General features: G+C 50.6%; 1 protein-coding gene across 1 annotated transcript in view; it reads left to right on the top strand.

Moving 5' to 3' along the window:
* The window catches only part of LOC113451231 (uncharacterized), an 88,182-nt gene that overhangs the window by 6,882 nt on the left and 61,975 nt on the right, over window positions 1–19,325 (top strand). The window lies entirely within an intron of this gene.

Genomic DNA, 19,325 nt, shown 5'->3' with positions numbered 1-19,325 from the left:
GAAGGAAACCTTAAGACCCATAAACTGGAATTCCCAGGATTCCTCAGCCAATAAAGGGAAACCTTAAGACCCATGGACTCCAACTCCCAGAATTCCTCAGCAGGGTAGGAATCCTTAAAGACCCATGGACTCCAACTCCCAGAGTTCCCCTGCCAGTAAGGCTTCCTTAAGACCCATGGACTCCAAGATTCCCAGAATTCCCCTGCCAGGAAGGCATCGTAAAGACAGACGGACTCCAACTCCCAGAATTTCTGAGCCAGGAACGAAGCCTTAAGACCATTGGACTCCAACTCCCAGAATTCCTCAGCCAGGAAGGAATCCTTAAGACCCATGAACTGCAATTCCCAGAATTCCCCTGCCAGGAAGGAATCCTTAAGACCCATGAACTGCAATTCCCAGAATTCCCTGCCCGGAAGGAATCCTTAAGACCCATGAACTGCAACTCCCAGAATTCCCTGCCAGGAAGGAAGTCCTTAAGACCTATGAACTCACAGAATTCCCGGCCAGGAAGGAATCCTTAACACCCATGAACTGCAACTCCCAGAATTCCCCTTCCAGTAAGGCATCCTTAAGTCCCATGGATTCCAACTCCCAGAATTTCCCAGCCAGGAAGGAAGCCTAAAGACCCATGGACTCCAACTCCCAGAATTCCTCAGCCAGTAAGGCATCCTTGAGACCACATGTACTCCAGCTCCCAAATTCCCCAGGCAGGAAGGGAATCCTTAAGAACCATGTACTCCAGCTCCCGGAATTCCTCAGCCACTAAGGCACCCTTAAGACCCATGGACTCCAACTCCCAGAATTCCCCTGCCAGGAAGGCATCCTTAAGACCCATAGACTCCAGCTCCCAGAATTCCTCAGCCAAGAAGGAATCCTTAAGACCCATAGATTCCTTCTTCAAAAGGAATTCCCCCTGCCAGGAAGAGCATCCTTAAGACCCATGGACTCCAACTCCCAGAATTCCTCAGCCCAGGAAGGAAGCCTTAAGACCCATGGACTCCAACTCCCAGAATTCTCCTGCCAGGAAGGCATCCTTAAGACCCATGGACTCCAACTCCCAGAATTCCTCAGCCAGGAAGGAAGCCTTAAGACCCATAGACTCTAACTCCCAGAATTCCTTCCCTGGAACGAAGCATTAAGACCAATGGACTCCAACTCCCAGAATTCCTCAGCTAGGAAGGAAGCCTTAAGACCCATGAACTGCAACTCCCAGAATTCCTCAGCCAAGAAGGAATCCTTAAGACCCATGGACTCAACTCCCAGAATTCCTTGCCAGGAAGGAAGCTTTTAGACCCACGGACTCCAACTCCCAGAATTCCCTCAGCCACTAAGGCACCCTTAAGACCCACGAACTGCAACTCCCAGAATTGCTCAGCCAGGAAGGAAGCCTTAAGACCCATGGATTCCAACTCCCAGAATTCCTCAGCCAGGAAATTATCGTTAAGATGCACGGATTCCACCTCCCAGAATTCCCTGCCAGGAAGGCATCCTTAAGACCCATAGAGTTCAATTCCCAGAATTCCCCTACCAGGAAGGCATCCTTAAGACACACGGACTCCAACTCCCGGAATTCCTCAGCCAAGAAGGAATCCTTAAGACCCATGTACTCCAACTCCCAGAATTCCCTGCCCTGTAAGGCATCCTTAAGACCCATGGACTCCAACTCCCAGAATTCCTGAGCCAGGAAGGAAGCCTTAAGACCCATGGACTCCTTCTCCCAGAATTCCCCTTCCAGTGTGGCATCCTTAAGACCCATGGATTCCAACTCCCAGAATTCCCATGCCAGGAAGGAACCTTAAGACCCATAAACTGGAACGCCCAGGATTCCTGCAGCCATTAAGGCACCCTTAAGACCCATAGACTCCTTCTCCCCAGAATTCCCCAGGCAGGAAGGAATCCTTAAGACCCATATTAACTCCAACTCCCAGAATTCCTCAGCCACTAAAGGCACCCTTAAGACCCATGTACTCCAACTCCCAGAATTCCTCAGCCACTAAGGCACCCACTTAAGACCCCTGAACTGCAACCCCAGAATTCCTTGGCCAGGAAGGGAAGCCTTAAGACCCATGGACTCCAGCTCCCAGGATCCCTCAGCCAGGGAAGGAATCCTTAAGACCCATAGACTCCTTCTCCCAGAATTCCCCAGGCAGGAAGGATTCATTAGGGCCCATGTACTCCAACTCCCAGAGATTCCTCAGCCACTAAGGCACCCTTAAGACCCATGGACTCCAACTCCCAGAATTTCCCTACCCAGGAAGGAAGCTTTTAGAGCCAGGGACACCCAACTCCCAAGAATTCCCCAGAAAGGAAGGCATCCTTAAGACCCATAGACTCCAATTCCCAGAATTCCTCAAAGCCAAGAAGAATCTCCCAACTCCAACTCCCAGAATTCCTCAGCCAAGAAGGAAGCCTTTAAAACCCATGTACTCCAACTCCCATAATTCCTCAGCCAGGAAGGCATCCTGAAGACCATGGACTTTCCCTGCCAGGAAGGAAGCTTTTGACTCCAACTCCCAGAATTCCTCAGCTAGGAAGGAAGCCTTAAGCCCCATGACTGCAACTCCCAGAGAATTCCTCAGCCAAGAAGGAATCCTTAAGACCCACCGGACTCCAACTCCCAGAATTGCTCAGCCAGGAAGGAAGCCTTAAGACCCATGGATTCCAACTCCCAGAATTCCTCAGCCAGGAAATTATCGTTAAGATGCACGGATTCCACCTCCCAGAATTCCCTGCCAGGAAGGCATCATGAAGGACCCATAGACTGGAATTCTCGAACTCCCAGAATTCTCCTGCCAGGAAGGAAGCCTTAAGACCCATGGACTCCAACTCCCAGAATTCCCACTGCCAGGAAGGAATCCTTAAGACCCATAGGACTCCAACTCCCAGAATTCCTCAGCCAGGAAGGAGAGTTAAGACCCATGCTACTCCAACTCCCAGAATTCCCCTGCCAAGAGGAAGCTTTTAGACCCAGGGACACGAACTCCCAGAATTCCTCAGCTAGGAAGGAACCCTTGAGCCCCTGAACTGCAACCCCAGAATTCCTCACCCAGGAAGGAATCCTTAAACCCATGGACTCCAACTCCCAGAATTCCTCTGCCAGGAAGGAATCCTTAAGACCCATAACTCCAACTCCCAGAATTCCTCCCCCTGGAAACGAAGCATTAAGACCAAGGGACTCGAACTCCCAGAATTCCTCAGCTAGGAAGGAACCTTAAGACGCAACTGCAACCCCAGAATTCCTCAGCCAGAAGGAATCCTTAGACCCATGGACTCCAACTCCCAGAATTCCTCAGCCAGGAAGGCATCCTTAAGACACACGAACTCCTTCTCCCAGAATTCCTCCCCTGGAACGAATCATTAAGACCAATGGACTCCAACTCCCAGAATTCTCCTGACAGGAAGGCATCGTTAAGACAGACGGACTCCAACTCCCATGGAATTCCTCAGCTAGGAAGTAACCCTTAAGACCCATAGACTCCAACTCCCAGAATTCCTCAGCCAGAAGGAATCCTTAAGACCCATAGACTCCAACTCCCAGAATTCCTCTGCCAGGAAGGCATCCTTAAGACCCATAGACTCCAACTCCCAGAATTCCTCACCCAGGAAGGAATCCTAAGACCATGGACTCCAACTCCCAGAATTCCTCAGCCCAGAGGAATCCTTAAGACCAATGAGTGCAACTCCCAGAATTCCCACCCAGAATGACGCTTAAGACTGATGGACTCCAACTCACAGAATTCCTTGGCCAGGAAGGAAGCCTTAAGACCCATGGACTGCAACTCCCAGAATTCCTCAGCCAGGAAGGAAGCCTTAAGAACCATGAAGTGCAGCTCCTAGAATTCCTCAGCCGAGAAGGAATCCTTAAACCCATTGACTCCAACTCCCAGAATTCCCCTGCCAGGAAGGCATCCTTAAGATCCATTGACTCCAACTCCCAAATTCCTCAGCCAAGAAGGAATCCTTAAGACCCACGGACTCAACTCCCAGAATTCTCCTGCCAGGAAGGCATCCTTAAGACCCATGGACTCCAACTCCCAGAATTCCTCAGCCAGGAAGGAAGCCTTAAGACCCATAGACTCTAACTTCCAGAATTCCTCCCCTGGAACGAAGCATTAAGACCAATGGACTCCAACTCCCAGAATTTCTCAGCTAGAAAGGAAGAGTTAAGACCCATGAACTGCAACTCCCAGAATTCCTCAGCCAAGAAGGAATCCTTAAGACCCATGGACTCCAACTCCCAGAATTCCCTTGCCAGGAAGGAAGCTTTTAGACCCATGGACTCCAACTCACAGAATACCCCAGCAAGGAAGGAATCCTGAAGACCCATAGAGTTCAATTCCCAGAATTCCCCTACCAGGAAGGCATCCTTAAGACACACGGACTCCAACTCCCAGAATTCCTCAGCCAGGAAGGAAGCCTTAAGACCCAGGGACACCAACTCCCAGATTTCCTTAGCTGGAAGGAAACCTTAAGACCCATAAACTGGAATTCCCAGGATTCCTCAGCCAATAAGGAAGCCTTAAGACCCATGGACTCCAACTCCCAGAATTCCTCGGCAAGGTAGGAATCCTTAAGACCCATGGACTCCAACTCCCAGAATTCCCCTGCCAGTAAGGCTTCCTTAAGACCCATGGACTCCAATTCCCAGAATTCCCCTGCCAGGAAGGCATCGTAAAGACAGACGGACTCCAACTCCCAGAATTTCTGAGCCAGGAACGAAGCCTTAAGACCATTGGACTCCAACTCCCAGAATTCCTCAGCCAGGAAGGAATCCTTAAGACCCATGAACTGCAATTCCCAGAATTCCCCTGCCAGGAAGGAATCCTTAAGACCCATGAACTGCAATTCCCAGAATTCCCCTGCCCGGAAGGAATCCTTAAGACCCATGAACTGCAACTCCCAGAATTCCCCTGCCAGGAAGGAATCCTTAAGACCCATGAACTCACAGAATTCCCCGGCCAGGAAGGAATCCTTAACACCCATGAACTGCAACTCCCATAATTCCCCTGCCAGTAAGGCATCCTTAAGTCCCATGCTTTCCAACTCCCAGAATTCCTCAGCCAGGAAGGAAGCCTTAAAACCCATGTACTCCAACTCCCATAATTCCTCAGCCAGTAAGGCATCCTTAAGACCCATGTACTCCAACTCCCAGAATTCCCCAGGAAGGAAGGCATCCTTAATACCGATGTACTCCAACTCCCGGAATTCCTCAGCCACTAAGGCACCCTTAAGACCCATGGACTCCAACTCCCAGAATTCCCCTGCCAGGAAGGCATCCTTAAGACCCATAGACTCCAACTCCCAGAATTCCTCAGCCAAGAAGGAATCCTTAAGACCCATAGATTCCTTCTCAAAGAATTCCCCTGCCAGGAAGGCATCCTTAAGACCCATGGACTCCAACTCCCAGAATTCCTCAGCCAGGAAGGAAGCCTTAAGACCCATGGACTCCAACTCCCAGAATTCTCCTGCCAGGAAGGCATCCTTAAGACCCATGGACTCCAACTCCCAGAATTCCTCAGCCAGGAAGGAAGCCTTAAGACCCATAGACTCTAACTCCCAGAATTCCTTCCCCTGGAACGAAGCATTAAGACCAATGGACTCCAACTCCCAGAATTCCTCAGCTAGGAAGGAAGCCTTAAGACCCATGAACTGCAACTCCCAGAATTCCTCAGCCAAGAAGGAATCCTTAAGACCCATGGACTCCAACTCCCAGAATTCCCTTGCCAGGAAGGAAGCTTTTAGACCCACGGACTCCAACTCCCAGAATTCCTCAGCCACTAAGGCACCCTTAAGACCCACGAACTGCAACTCCCAGAATTGCTCAGCCAGGAAGGAAGCCTTAAGACCCATGGATTCCAACTCCCAGAATTCCTCAGCCAGGAAATTATCGTTAAGATGCACGGATTCCACCTCCCAGAATTCCCTGCCAGGAAGGCATCCTTAAGACCCATAGAGTTCAATTCCCAGAATTCCCCTACCAGGAAGGCATCCTTAAGACACACGGACTCCAACTCCCGGAATTCCTCAGCCAAGAAGGAATCCTTAAGACCCATGTACTCCAACTCCCAGAATTCCCCTGCCCGTAAGGCATCCTTAAGACCCATGGACTCCAACTTCCAGAATTCCTTGGCCAGGAAGGAATCCTTAAGACCCATGGACTCCTTCTCCCAGAATTCCCCTTCCAGTATGGCATCCTTAAGACCCATGGATTCCAACTCCCAGAATTCCCATGCCAGGAAGGAACCCTTAAGACCCATAAACTGGAACGCCCAGGATTCCTCAGCCATTAAGGCACCCTTAAGACCCATAGACTCCTTCTCCCAGAATTCCCCAGGCAGGAAGGAATCCTTAAGACCCATGTACTCCAACTCCCAGAATTCCTCAGCCACTAAGGCACCCTTAAGACCCATGTACTCCAACTCCCAGAATTCCTCAGCCACTAAGGCACCCTTAAGACCCCTGAACTGCAACCCCCAGAATTCCTTGGCCAGGAAGGAAGCCTTAAGACCCATGGACTCCAACTCCCAGAATTCCTCAGCCAAGAAGGAATCCTTAAGACCCATAGACTCCTTCTCCCAGAATTCCCCAGGCAGGAAGGATTCCTTAAGACCCATGTACTCCAACTCCCAGAATTCCTCAGCCACTAAGGAACCCTTAAGACCCATGGACTCCAACTCCCAGAATTTCCCTGCCAGGAAGGAAGCTTTTAGAGCCAGGGACACCAACTCCCAGAATTCCCCAGAAAGGAAGGCATCCTTAAGACCCATAGACTCCAATTCCCAGAATTCCTCAGCCAAGAAGGAATCCTTAAGACCCATGGACTCCAACTCCCAGAATTCCTCAGCCAAGAAGGAAGCCTTAAAACCCATGTACTCCAACTCCCATAATTCCTCAGCCAGGAAGGCATCCTGAAGACCCATGGACTACAACTCCCAGAATTTCCCTGCCAGGAAGGAAGCTTTTTGACCCAGGGACTCCAACTCCCAGAATTCCTCAGCTAGGAAGGAAGCCTTAAGACCCATGAACTGCAACTCCCAGAATTCCTCAGCCAAGAAGGAATCCTTAAGACCCACGGACTCCAACTCCCAGAATTGCTCAGCCAGGAAGGAAGCCTTAAGACCCATGGATTCCAACTCCCAGAATTCCTCAGCCAGGAAATTATCGTTAAGATGCACGGATTCCACCTCCCAGAATTCCCTGCCAGGAAGGCATCCTTAAGACCGATAGAGTTCAATTCCCAGAATTCCCCTGATAGGAAGGCATCTTTAAGACACACGGACTCCAACTCCCAGAATTCCTCAGCTATGAAGGAACCCTTAAGACCAATGGACTCCAACTACCAGAATTCCCCTGCCAGGAAGGAAGCTTTTAGACCCAGGGACACCAACTCCCAGAATTCCTCTGCTAGGAAGGAACACTTAAGACCCATAAACTGGAACTCCCAAGATTCCTCAGGCAAGAAGGAATCCTTAAGACACACGGACTCCTTCTCCCAAAATTTATCAGCCAGGAAGGAAGCCTTAAGACCCCTGAACTGCAACTCCCAGAATTCCTCAGCCAGGAAGGAATCCTTAAAACCCATGGACTCCAACTCCCAGAATTCCCCTGCCAGGAAGGCATCCTTAAGACCCATAGACTCCAACTCCCAGAATTCCTCCCCTGGAACGAAGCATTAAGACCAATGGACTCCAACTCCCAGAATTCCTCAGCTAGGAAGGAATCCTTAAGACCCATGAACTGCAACTCCCAGAATTCCTCATCCAAGAAGGAATCCTTAAGACCCATGGACTCCAACTCCCAGAATTCCTCAGCCAGGAAGGAAGCCTTAAGAACCATGAACTGCAGCCCCAGAATTCCTCAGCCAAGAAGGAAGGCTAAAGATCCATGGACTCCAACTCTCAGAATTCTCCTGCCAGGAAGGCATCGTTAAGACACAGGGACTCCAAATCCCACAATTCCTCAGCTATGAAGGAACCCTTAAGACCCATAGACTCCTTCTCCCAGAATTCCCCTGCCAGTAAGGCATCCTTAAGACCCATAGACTCCAACTCCCAGAATTCCTCAGCCAGGAAGGAATCCTTAAGACCAATGGACTCCAACTCCCAGAATTCCCCTGCCCGTAAGGCATCCTTAAGACCCATGGACTCCAACTCCCAGAATTCCTGAGCCCGGAAGGAAGCCTTAAGACCCATGGACTCCTTCTCCCAGAATTCCCCTTCCAGTGTGGCATCCTTAAGACCCATGGATTCCAACTCCCAGAATTCCCATGCCAGGAAGGAACCCTTAAGACCCATAAACTGGAACGCCCAGGATTCCTCAGCCATTAAGGCACCCTTAAGACCCATAGACTCCTTCTCCCAGAATTCCCCAGGCAGGAAGGAATCCTTAAGACCCATGTACTCCAACTCCCAGAATTCCTCAGCCACTAAGGCACCCTTAAGACCCAGGTACTCCAACTCCCAGAATTCCTAAGCCAGGAAGGAATCCTTAAGACCCCTGAACTGCAACCCCCAGAATTCCTCAGCCAGGAAGGAAGCCTTAAGACCCATGGACTCCAACTCCCAGAATTCCTCAGCCAAGAAGGAAGCCTTAAGACCCATGGACTCCAACTCCCAGAATTTCCCTGCCTGGAAGGAATCCTTAAGACCCATAGACTCCTTCTCCCAGAATTCCCCAGGCAGGAAGGAATCCTTAAGACCCATGTACTCCAACTCCCAGAATTCCTCAGCCACTAAGGCACCCTTAAGACCCATGGACTCCAACTCCCAGAATTCCTCAGCCAAGAAGGAAGCCTTAAGACCCATGGACTCCAACTCCCAGAATTTCCCTGCCAGGAAGGAAGCTTTTAGAGCCAGGGACACCAACTCCCAGAATTCCCCAGAAAGGAAGGCATCCTTAAGACCCATAGACTCCAATTCCCAGAATTCCTCAGCCAAGAAGGAATCCTTAAGACCCATGGACTCCAACTCCCTGAATTCCTCAGCCAAGAAGGAAGCCTAAAAACCCATGTACTCCAACTCCCATAATTCCTCAGCCAGGAAGGCATCCTGAAGACCCATAGACTCCTTCTCCCAGAATTTCCCTGCCAGGAAGGAAGCCTTAAGACCCATGGACTCCAACTCCCAGAATTTCCCTGCCAGGAAGGAAGCTTTTTGACCCAGGGACTCCAACTCCCAGAATTCCTCAGCCAGGAAGGAAGCCTTAAGACCCATGGACTCCAACTCCCAGAATTCTCCTGCCAGGAAGGAAGCTTTTAGACCCAGGGACTCCAACTCCCAGAATTCCTCAGCCAGGAAGGAAGCCTTAAGACCCATGGACTCCAACTCCCAGAATTCCTCAGCCAGGAAGGAAGCCTTAAGAACCATGAAGTGCAGCTCCCAGAATTCCTCAGCCAGGAAGGAATCCTTAAAACCCATGGACTCCAACTCCCAGAATTCCCCTGCCAGGAAAGAAGCTTTTAGACCCAAGTACTCCAACTCCCAGAATTCCTCGGCCAGGAAGGAATCCTTAAGACCCATGGACACCAACTCCCAGAATGCCCCTGCCACAAAAGCATCCTTAAGACACACGGACTCCTTCTCCCAGAATTCCCCTGCCCGTAAGGCATCCTTAAGACCCATGGACTCCAACTCCCAGAATTCCTCAGCCAGGAAGGAATCCTTAAGACCCATGGACGCCAACTCCCAGAATTCCTCAGCCAGGAAGGAAGCCTTAAGACCCATGGACTCCAACTCCCAGAATTCCTCAGCCAGGAAGGAATCCTTAAGACCCATAGACTCCTTCTCCCAGAATTCCCCAGGCAGGAAGGATTCCTTAAGACCCATGTACTCCAACTCCCAGAATTCCTCAGCCACTAAGGCACCCTTAAGACCCATGGACTCCAACTCCCAGAATTTCCCTGCCAGGAAGGAAGCTTTTAGAGCCAGGGACACCAACTCCCAGAATTCCCCAGAAAGGAAGGCATCCTTAAGACCCATAGACTCCAATTCCCAGAATTCCTCAGCCAAGAAGGAATCCTTAAGACCCATGGACTCCAACTCCCAGAATTCCTCAGCCAAGAAGGAAGCCTTAAAACCCATGTACTCCAACTCCCATAATTCCTCAGCCAGGAAGGCATCCTGAAGACCCATGGACTACAACTCCCAGAATTTCCCTGCCAGGAAGGAAGCTTTTGACCCAGGGACTCCAACTCCCAGAATTCCTCAGCTAGGAAGGAAGCCTTAAGACCCATGAACTGCAACTCCCAGAATTCCTCAGCCAAGAAGGAATCCTTAAGACCCACGGACTCCAACTCCCAGAATTGCTCAGCCAGGAAGGAAGCCTTAAGACCCATGGATTCCAACTCCCAGAATTCCTCAGCCAGGAAATTATCGTTAAGATGCACGGATTCCACCTCCCAGAATTCCCTGCCAGGAAGGCATCCTTAAGACCGATAGAGTTCAATTCCCAGAATTCCCCTACCAGGAAGGCATCCTTAAGACACACGGACTCCAACTCCCGGAATTCCTCAGCCAAGAAGGAATCCTTAAGACCCATGGACTCCAACTCCCAGAATTCCTCAGCCAAGAAGGAAGCCTTAAGACCCCTGAACTGCAGCCCCCAGAATTCCTCAGCCAGGAAGGAATCCTTAAGACCCATGGACTCCAACTCCCAGAATTCCCCTGCCAGGAAGGAAGCTTTTAGACCCAGGGACACCAACTCCCAGAATTCCTCTGCTAGGAAGGAACACTTAAGACCCATAAACTGGAACTCCCAAGATTCCTCAGGCAAGAAGGAATCCTTAAGACACACGGACTCCTTCTCCCAAAATTTATCAGCCAGGAAGGAAGCCTTAAGACCCCTGAACTGCAACTCCCAGAATTCCTCAGCCAGGAAGGAATCCTTAAAACCCATGGACTCCAACTCCCAGAATTCCCCTGCCAGGAAGGCATCCTTAAGACCCATAGACTCCAACTCCCAGAATTCCTCCCCCTGGAACGAAGCATTAAGACCAATGGACTCCAACTCCCAGAATTCCTCAGCTAGGAAGGAATCCTTAAGACCCATGAACTGCAACTCCCAGAATTCCCCTGCCAAGAAGGCATCATTAAGACACACGGACTCCTTCTCCCAGAATTCCCCTGCCAGTAAGGCATCCTTAAGACCCATAGACTCCAACTTCCAGAATTCCTCAGCCAGGAAGGAATCCTTAAGACCAATGGACTCCAACTCCCAGAATTCCCCTGCCCGTAAGGCATCCTTAAGACCCATGGACTCCAACTCCCAGAATTCCTGAGCCAGGAAGGAAGCCTTAAGACCCATGGACTCCTTCTCCCAGAATTCCCCTTCCAGTGTGGCATCCTTAAGACCCATGGATTCCAACTCCCAGAATTCCCATGCCAAGAAGGAACCCTTAAGACCCATAAACTGGAACGCCCAGGATTCCTCAGCCATTAAGGCACCCTTAAGACCCATAGACTCCTTCTCCCAGAATTCCGCAGGCAGGAAGGAATCCTTAAGACCCATGTACTCCAACTCCCAGAATTCCTCAGCCACTAAGGCACCCTTAAGACCCATGTACTCCAACTCCCAGAATTCCTCAGCCACTAAGGCACCCTTAAAACCCATGGACTCCAACTCCCAGAATTCCTAAGCCAGGAAGGAATCCTTAAGACCCCTGAACTGCAACCCCCAGAATTCCTTGGCCAGGAAGGAAGCCTTAAGACCCATGGACTCCAACTCCCAGAATTCCTCAGCCAGGAAGGAAGCCTTAAGAACCATGAAGTGCAGCTCCCAGAATTCCCCTGCCAGGAAGGAATCCTTAAGACCCATAGACTCCTTCTCCCAGAATTCCCCAGGCAGGAAGGAATCCTTAAGACCCATGTACTCCGACTCCCAGAATTCCTCAGCCACTAAGGCACCCTTAAGACCCATGGACTCCAACTCCCAGAATTCCTCAGCCAAGAAGGAAGCCTTAAGACCCATGGACTCCAACTCCCAGAATTTCCCTGCCAGGAAGGAAGCTTTTAGAGCCAGCGACACCAACTCCCAGAATTCCCCAGAAAGGAAGGCATTCTTAAGACCCATAGACTCCAATTCCCAGAATTCCTCAGCCAAGAAGGAATCCTTAAGACCCATGGACTCCAACTCCCAGAATTCCTCAGCCAAGAAGGAAGCCTTAAAACCCATGTACTCCAACTCCCATAATTCCTCAGCCAGGAAGGCATCCTGAAGACCCATGGACTACAACTCCCAAAATTTCCCTGCCAGGAAGGAAGCTTTTTGACCCAGGGACTCCAACTCCCAGAATTCCTCAGCCAAGAAGGAATCCTTAAGACCCATAGACTCCTTCTCCCAGAATTCCCCTGCCAGTAAGGCACCCTTAAGATCCATAGACTCCAATTCCCAGAATTCCTCAGCCAAGAAGGAAGGCTAAAGATCCATGGACTCCAACTCCCAGAATTCTCCTTCCAGGAAGGCATCGTTAAGACACAGGGACTCCAAATCCCATAATTCCTCAGCTAGGAAGTAACCCTTAAAACACATAAACTGGAACTCCCAGGATTCCTCAGCCAGGAAGGAATCCTTAAGACACACGGACACCAACTCCCAGAATTCCTCAGCTATGAAGGAACCCTTAAGACCCATAAACTGCAACTCCCAGAATTCCCCTGCCAAGAAGGCATCATTAGGACACACGGACTCCTTCTCCCAGAATTCCCCTGCCAGTAAGGCATCCTTAAGACCCATAGACTCCAACTTCCAGAATTCCTCAGCCACGAAGGAAGCCTTAAGACCCATAAACTACAACTCCCAGAATTCCTCAGCCAGGAAGGAATCCTTAAGACCAATGGACTCCAACTCCCAGAATTCCCCTGCCCGTAAGGCATCCTTAAGACCCATGGACTCCAACTCCCAGAATTCCTGAGCCCGGAAGGAAGCCTTAAGACCCATGGACTCCTTCTCCCAGAATTCCCCTTCCAGTGTGGCATCCTTAAGACCCATGGATTCCAACTCCCAGAATTCCCATGCCAGGAAGGAACCCTTAAGACCCATAAACTGGAACGCCCAGGATTCCTCAGCCATTAAGGCACCCTTAAGACCCATAGACTCCTTCTCCCAGAATTCCCCAGGCAGGAAGGAATCCTTAAGACCCATGTACTCCAACTCCCAGAATTCCTCAGCCACTAAGGCACCCTTAAGACCCAGGTACTCCAACTCCCAGAATTCCTAAGCCAGGAAGGAATCCTTAAGACCCCTGAACTGCAACCCCCAGAATTCCTTGGCCAGGAAGGAAGCCTTAAGACCCATAGACTCCAACTCCCAGAATTCCTCAGCCAGGAAGGAAGCCTTAAGAACCATGAAGTGCAGCTCCCAGAATTCCTCGGCCAGGAAGGAATCATTAAAACCCATGGACTCCAACTCCCAGAATTCCTCAGCCAAGAAGGAAGCCTTAAGACCCATGGACTCCAACTCCCAGAATTTCCCTGCCTGGAAGGAATCCTTAAGACCCATAGACTCCTTCTCCCAGAATTCCCCAGCCAGGAAGGAAGCCTTAAGACCCATGTACTCCAACTCCCAGAATTCCTCAGCCACTAAGGCACCCTTAAGACCCATGGACTCCAACTCCCAGAATTCCTCAGCCAAGAAGGAAGCCTTAAGACCCATGGACTCCAACTCCCAGAATTTCCCTGCCAGGAAGGAAGCTTTTAGAGCCAGGGACACCAACTCCCAGAATTCCCCAGAAAGGAAGGCATCCTTAAGACCCATAGACTCCAATTCCCAGAATTCCTCAGCCAAGAAGGAAGCCTTAAGACCCATGGACTCCAACTCCCAGAATTTCCCTGCCAGGAAGGAAGCTTTTTGACCCAGGGACTCCAACTCCCAGAATTCCTCAGCCAGGAAGGAAGCCTTAAGACCCATGGACTCCAACTCCCAGAATTCCTCTGCCACTAAAGCACCCTTAAGACCCACGAACTGCAACTCTCAGAATTCCTCAGCCAGGAAGGAACCCTTAGGAACCATAAACTCCAACTCCCAGAATTCCTCAGCCAGGAAGGAATCCTTCAGACCCATGGACTCCAACTCCCAGAATTCCTCAGCCAGGAAGCAAGCCTTAAGAACCATGAAGTGCAGCTCCCAGAATTCCTCGGCCAGGAAGTAATCCTTAAAACCCATGGACTCTAACTCCCAGAATTCCCCTGCCAGGAAAGAAGCTTTTAGACCCAAGTACTCCAACTCCCAGAATTCCTCGGCCAGGAAGGAATCCTTAAAACCCATGGACACCAACTCCCAGAATGCCCCTGCCACAAAAGCATCCTTAAGACACACGGACTCCTTCTCCCAGAATTCCCCTGCCCGTAAGGAATCCTTAAGACCCATGGACTCCAACTCCCAGGATTCCTCAGCCAAGAAGGAATCCTTAAGACCCATGGACGCCAACTCCCAGAATTCCTCAGCCAGGAAGGAAGCCTTAAGACCCATAGACTCCAACTCCCAGAATTCCTCAGCCAAGAAGGAAGCCTTAAGACCCATGAACTGCAACTCCCAGAATTCCCCAGGCAGGAAGGCATCCTTAAGACCCATAGACTCCAATTCCCAGAATTCCTCAGCCAAGAAGGAATCCTTAAGACCCATGGACTCCAACTCCCAGAATTCTCCTGCCAGGAAGGCATCGTTAAGACAGACGGACTCCAATTCCCATAATTCCTCAGCTAGGAAGTAACCCTTAAGACCCATAAACTGGAACTCCCAGGATTCCTCAGCCAAGAAGGAATCCTTAAAACCCATGTTCTCCAATTCCCAGAATTCCTTAGCCAGGAAGGAACCCTTCAGACCCATGAAGTGCAACCCCCAGAATTCCTCGGGGAGGAAGGAATCCTTAAGACCCATGGACGCCAACTCCCAGAATTCCTCAGCCAGGAAGGAAGCCTTAAGAGCCATGGACTCCAACTCCCAGAATTCTCCTCCCAGGAAGGCATCCTTAAGACCCATGGACTCCAACTCCCAGAATTCCCCAGGCAGGAAGGCATCCTTAAGACCCATGGACTCCAACTCCCAGAATTCTCCTGCCAGGAAGGCATCGTTAAGACAGACGGACTCCAACTCCCATAATTCCTCAGCTAGGAAGTAACCCTTAAGACCCATAAACTGGAACTCCCAGGATTCCTCAGCCAAGAAGGAATCCTTAAAACTCATGTACTCCAACTCCCAGAATTCCTCAGCCAAGAAGGAATCCTTCAGACCCATGGACTCCAACTCCCAGAATTCCTTAGCCAGGAAGGAACCCTTGAGACCCATGAAGTGCAACTCCCAGAATTCCTCGGGCAGGAAGGAATCCTTAAGACCAATGGACTCCAACTCCTAGAATTTCCCTGCCAGGAAGGAAGCTTTTTGACCCAGGGACTCCAACTCCCAGAATTCCTCAGCTAGGAAGGAACTGTTAAGACCCATAAACTGGAACTACCAGGATTACTCAGGCAAGAAGGAATCCTTAAGACACACGGACTCCTTCTCCCAGAATTTATCAGCCAGGAAGGAAGCCTTAAGACCCATAGACCCTAACTCCCAAAATTCCTCCCCATGGAATGAAGCATTAAGACCAAAGGACTCCAACTCCCAGAATTCCTCAGCCAGGAAGGAAGCCTTAAGACCCATAAACTGGAACTCCCAGGATTCCTCAGCCAATAAGGAATCCTTAAGACCCATGGATTCCAACTCCCAGAATTCCCGTGCTAGTAAGGCATCCTTAAGACCCAAAGATTCCAACTCCCAGAATTCCCCTGCCAGAAAGGAATCCTTAAGTCCCATGGACTCCAATTCCCAGAATTCCCCTGCCAGGAAGGCATCGTTAAGACAGACGGACTCCAACTCCCACAATTTCTGAGCCAGGAAGGAAGCCTTAAGACTGTTGGACTCCAACTCCCAGAATTCCTCAGCCAAGAAAGAATCCTTAAGACCCATGGACGCCAACTCCCAGAATTCCTCAGCCAGGAAGGAATCCTTAAGACCCATGAACTGCAACTCCCAGAATTCCCCTGCCAGAAAGGAATCCTTAAGACCCATGGATTCCAACTCCCAGAATTCCTCAGCCAGGAAGGAATCCTTAAGACCCATGGACACCAACTCCCAGAATTCCCCTGCCACAAAAGCATCGTTAAGACACACGGACTCCTTCTCCCAGAATTCCCCTGCCCCTAAGGCATCCTTAAGACCCATGGACTCCAACTCCCAGAATTCCTCAGCCAGGAAGGAAGCCTTAAGACCCATGGACTCCAACTCCCAGAATTCTCCTGCCAGGAAGGCATCCTTAAGACCCATGGACTCCAACTCCCAGAATTCCTCAGCCAGGAAGGAAGCCTTAAGACCCATAGACTCTAACTCCCAGAATTCCTTCCCTGGAACGAAGCATTAAGACCAATGGACTCCAACTCCCAGAATTCCTCAGCTAGGAAGGAAGCCTTAAGACCCATGAACTGCAACTCCCAGAATTCCTCAGCCAAGAAGGAATCCTTAAGACCCATGGACTCCAACTCCCAGAATTCCCTTGCCAGGAAGGAAGCTTTTAGACCCACGGACTCCAACTCCCAGAATTCCTCAGCCACTAAGGCACCCTTAAGACCCACGAACTGCAACTCCCAGAATTGCTCAGCCAGGAAGGAAGCCTTAAGACCCATGGATTCCAACTCCCAGAATTCCTCAGCCAGGAAATTATCGTTAAGATGCACGGATTCCACCTCCCAGAATTCCCTGCCAGGAAGGCATCCTTAAGACCCATAGAGTTCAATTCCCAGAATTCCCCTACCAGGAAGGCATCCTTAAGACACACGGACTCCAACTCCCGGAATTCCTCAGCCAAGAAGGAATCCTTAAGACCCATGTACTCCAACTCCCAGAATTCCCCTGCCCGTAAGGCATCCTTAAGAGCCATGGACTCCAACTCCCAGAATTCCTGAGCCAGGAAGGAAGCCTTAAGACCCATGGACTCCTTCTCCCAGAATTCCCTTCCAGTGTGGCATCCTTAAGACCCATGGATTCCAACTCCCAGAATTCCCATGCCAGGAAGGAACCCTTAAGACCCATAAACTGGAACGCCCAGGATTCCTCAGCCATTAAGGCACCCTTAAGACCCATAGACTCCTTCTCCCAGAATTCCCAGGCAGGAAGGAATCCTTAAGACCCATGTACTCCAACTCCCAGAATTCCTCAGCCACTAAGGCACCCTTAAGACCCATGTACTCCAACTCCCAGAATTCCTCAGCCACTAAGGCACCCTTAAGACCCCTGAACTGCAACCCCAGAATTCCTTGGCCAGGAAGGAAGCCTTAAGACCCATGGACTCCAACTCCCAGAATTCCTCAGCCAGGAAGGAATCCTTAAGACCCATAGACTCCTTCTCCCAGAATTCCCCAGGCAGGAAGGATTCCTTAAGACCCATGTACTCCAACTCCCAGAATTCCTCAGCCACTAAGGAACCCTTAAGACCCATGGACTCCAACTCCCAGAATTTCCTGCCAGGAAGGAAGCTTTTAGAGCCAGGGACACCAACTCCCAGAATTCCCCAGAAAGGAAGGCATCCTTAAGACCCATAGACTCCAATTCCCAGAATTCCTCAGCCAAGAAGGAATCCTTAAGACCCATGGACTCCAACTCCCAGAATTCCTCAGCCAAGAAGGAAGCCTTAAAACCCATGTACTCCAACTCCCATAATTCCTCAGCCAGGAAGGCATCCTGAAGACCCATGGACTACAACTCCCAGAATTTCCCTGCCAGGAAGGAAGCTTTTGACCCAGGGACTCCAACTCCCAGAATTCCTCAGCTAGGAAGGAAGCCTTAAGACCCATGAACTGCAACTCCCAGAATTGCTCAGCCAGGAAGGAAGCCTTAAGACCCATGGATTCCAACTCCCAGAATTCCTCAGCCAGGAAATTATCGTTAAGATGCACGGATTCCACCTCCCAGAATTCCCTGCCAGGAAGGCATCCTTAAGACCGATAGATCCAATTCAGAATCCTCCATCCAGCCAGGCTTTAAGGGAAAGACTCCAATTCCCAGAATCCTCCATCCAGCCAGGCTTTAAGGGAAAGACTCCAATTCCCAGAATCCTCCATCCAGCCAGGCTTTAAGGGGGAAAGACTCCAATTCCCAGAATCCTCCATCCAGCCAGGCTTTAAGGGGAAAGACTCCAATTCCCAGAATCCTCCATCCAGCCAGGCTTTAAGGGGGAAGACTCCGATTCCCAGAATCCTCCATCCAGCCAGGCTTTAAGGGGAAAGACTCCAATTCCCAGAATCCTCCATCCAGCCAGGCTTTAAGGGGGAAAGACTCCAATTCCCAGAATCCTCCATCCAGCCAGGCTTTAAGGGAAAGACTCCAATTCCCAGAATCCTCCATCCAGCCAGGCTTTAAGGGGGAAGACTCCAATTCCCAGAATCCTCCATCCAGCCAGGCTTCCAAGGGAAAGGACTCCAAGATTCCCAGAATCCTCCATCCAGCCAGGCTTTAAGGGGGAAAGACTCCAGCCATTCCCAGAATCCTCCATCCAGCCAGGCTTTAAGGGGGAAAGACTCCACCCCAGAATCCTCCATCCAGCCAGGCTTTAAGGGGAAAAAGACTCCAATTCCCAGAATCCCCCATCCAGCCAGGCTTTAAGGGGAAAGACTCCAATTCCCAGAATCCTCCATCCAGCCAGGCTTTAAGGGGAAGGACTCCAATTCCCAGAATCCTCCATCCAGCCAGGCTTTAAGGGGGAAGGACCCAATTCCCAGAATCCTCCATCCAGCCAGGCTTTAAGGGAAGGACTCCAATTCCCAGAATCCTCCATCCAGCCAGGCTTTAAGGGGAAAGACTCCGATTCCCAGAATCCTCCATCCAGGCCAGGCTTTAAGGGGGAAAGACTCCAATTCCCAGAATCCTCCATCCAGCCAGGCTTTAAGGGGGAAAGACTCCGATTCCCAGAATCCTCCATCCAGCCAGGCTTTAAGGGGGAAAGACTCCAATTCCCAGAATCCTCCATCCAGCCAGGCTTTAAGAGGGAAAGACTCCAATTCCCAGAATCCTCCATCCAGCCAGGCTTTAAGGGGAAAGACTCCGATTCCCAGAATCCTCCATCCAGCCAGGCTTTAAGGGGAAAGACTCCAATTCCCAGAATCCTCCATCCAGCCAGGCTTTAAGGGGAAAGACTCCAATTCCCAGAATCCTCCATCCAGCCAGGCTTCAAGGGGAAAGACTCCAATTCCCAGAATCCTCCATCCAGCCAGGCTTTAAGGGGGAAGACTCCACCCCAGAATCCTCCATCCAGCCAGGCTTTAAGGGGAAAGACTCCAATTCCCAGAATCCTCCATCCA

The sequence above is a fragment of the Pseudonaja textilis genome, unplaced genomic scaffold (genome assembly GCF_049901715.1).
Source record: "Pseudonaja textilis isolate UNSWEBS1 unplaced genomic scaffold, rPseTex1.2 PTEXSCF31, whole genome shotgun sequence".
Taxonomy (NCBI): Eukaryota; Metazoa; Chordata; class Lepidosauria; order Squamata; family Elapidae; genus Pseudonaja; species Pseudonaja textilis.
Note: the sequence above shows the minus strand (reverse complement) of the source record. Positions and strands in the feature narration are given on the sequence as shown.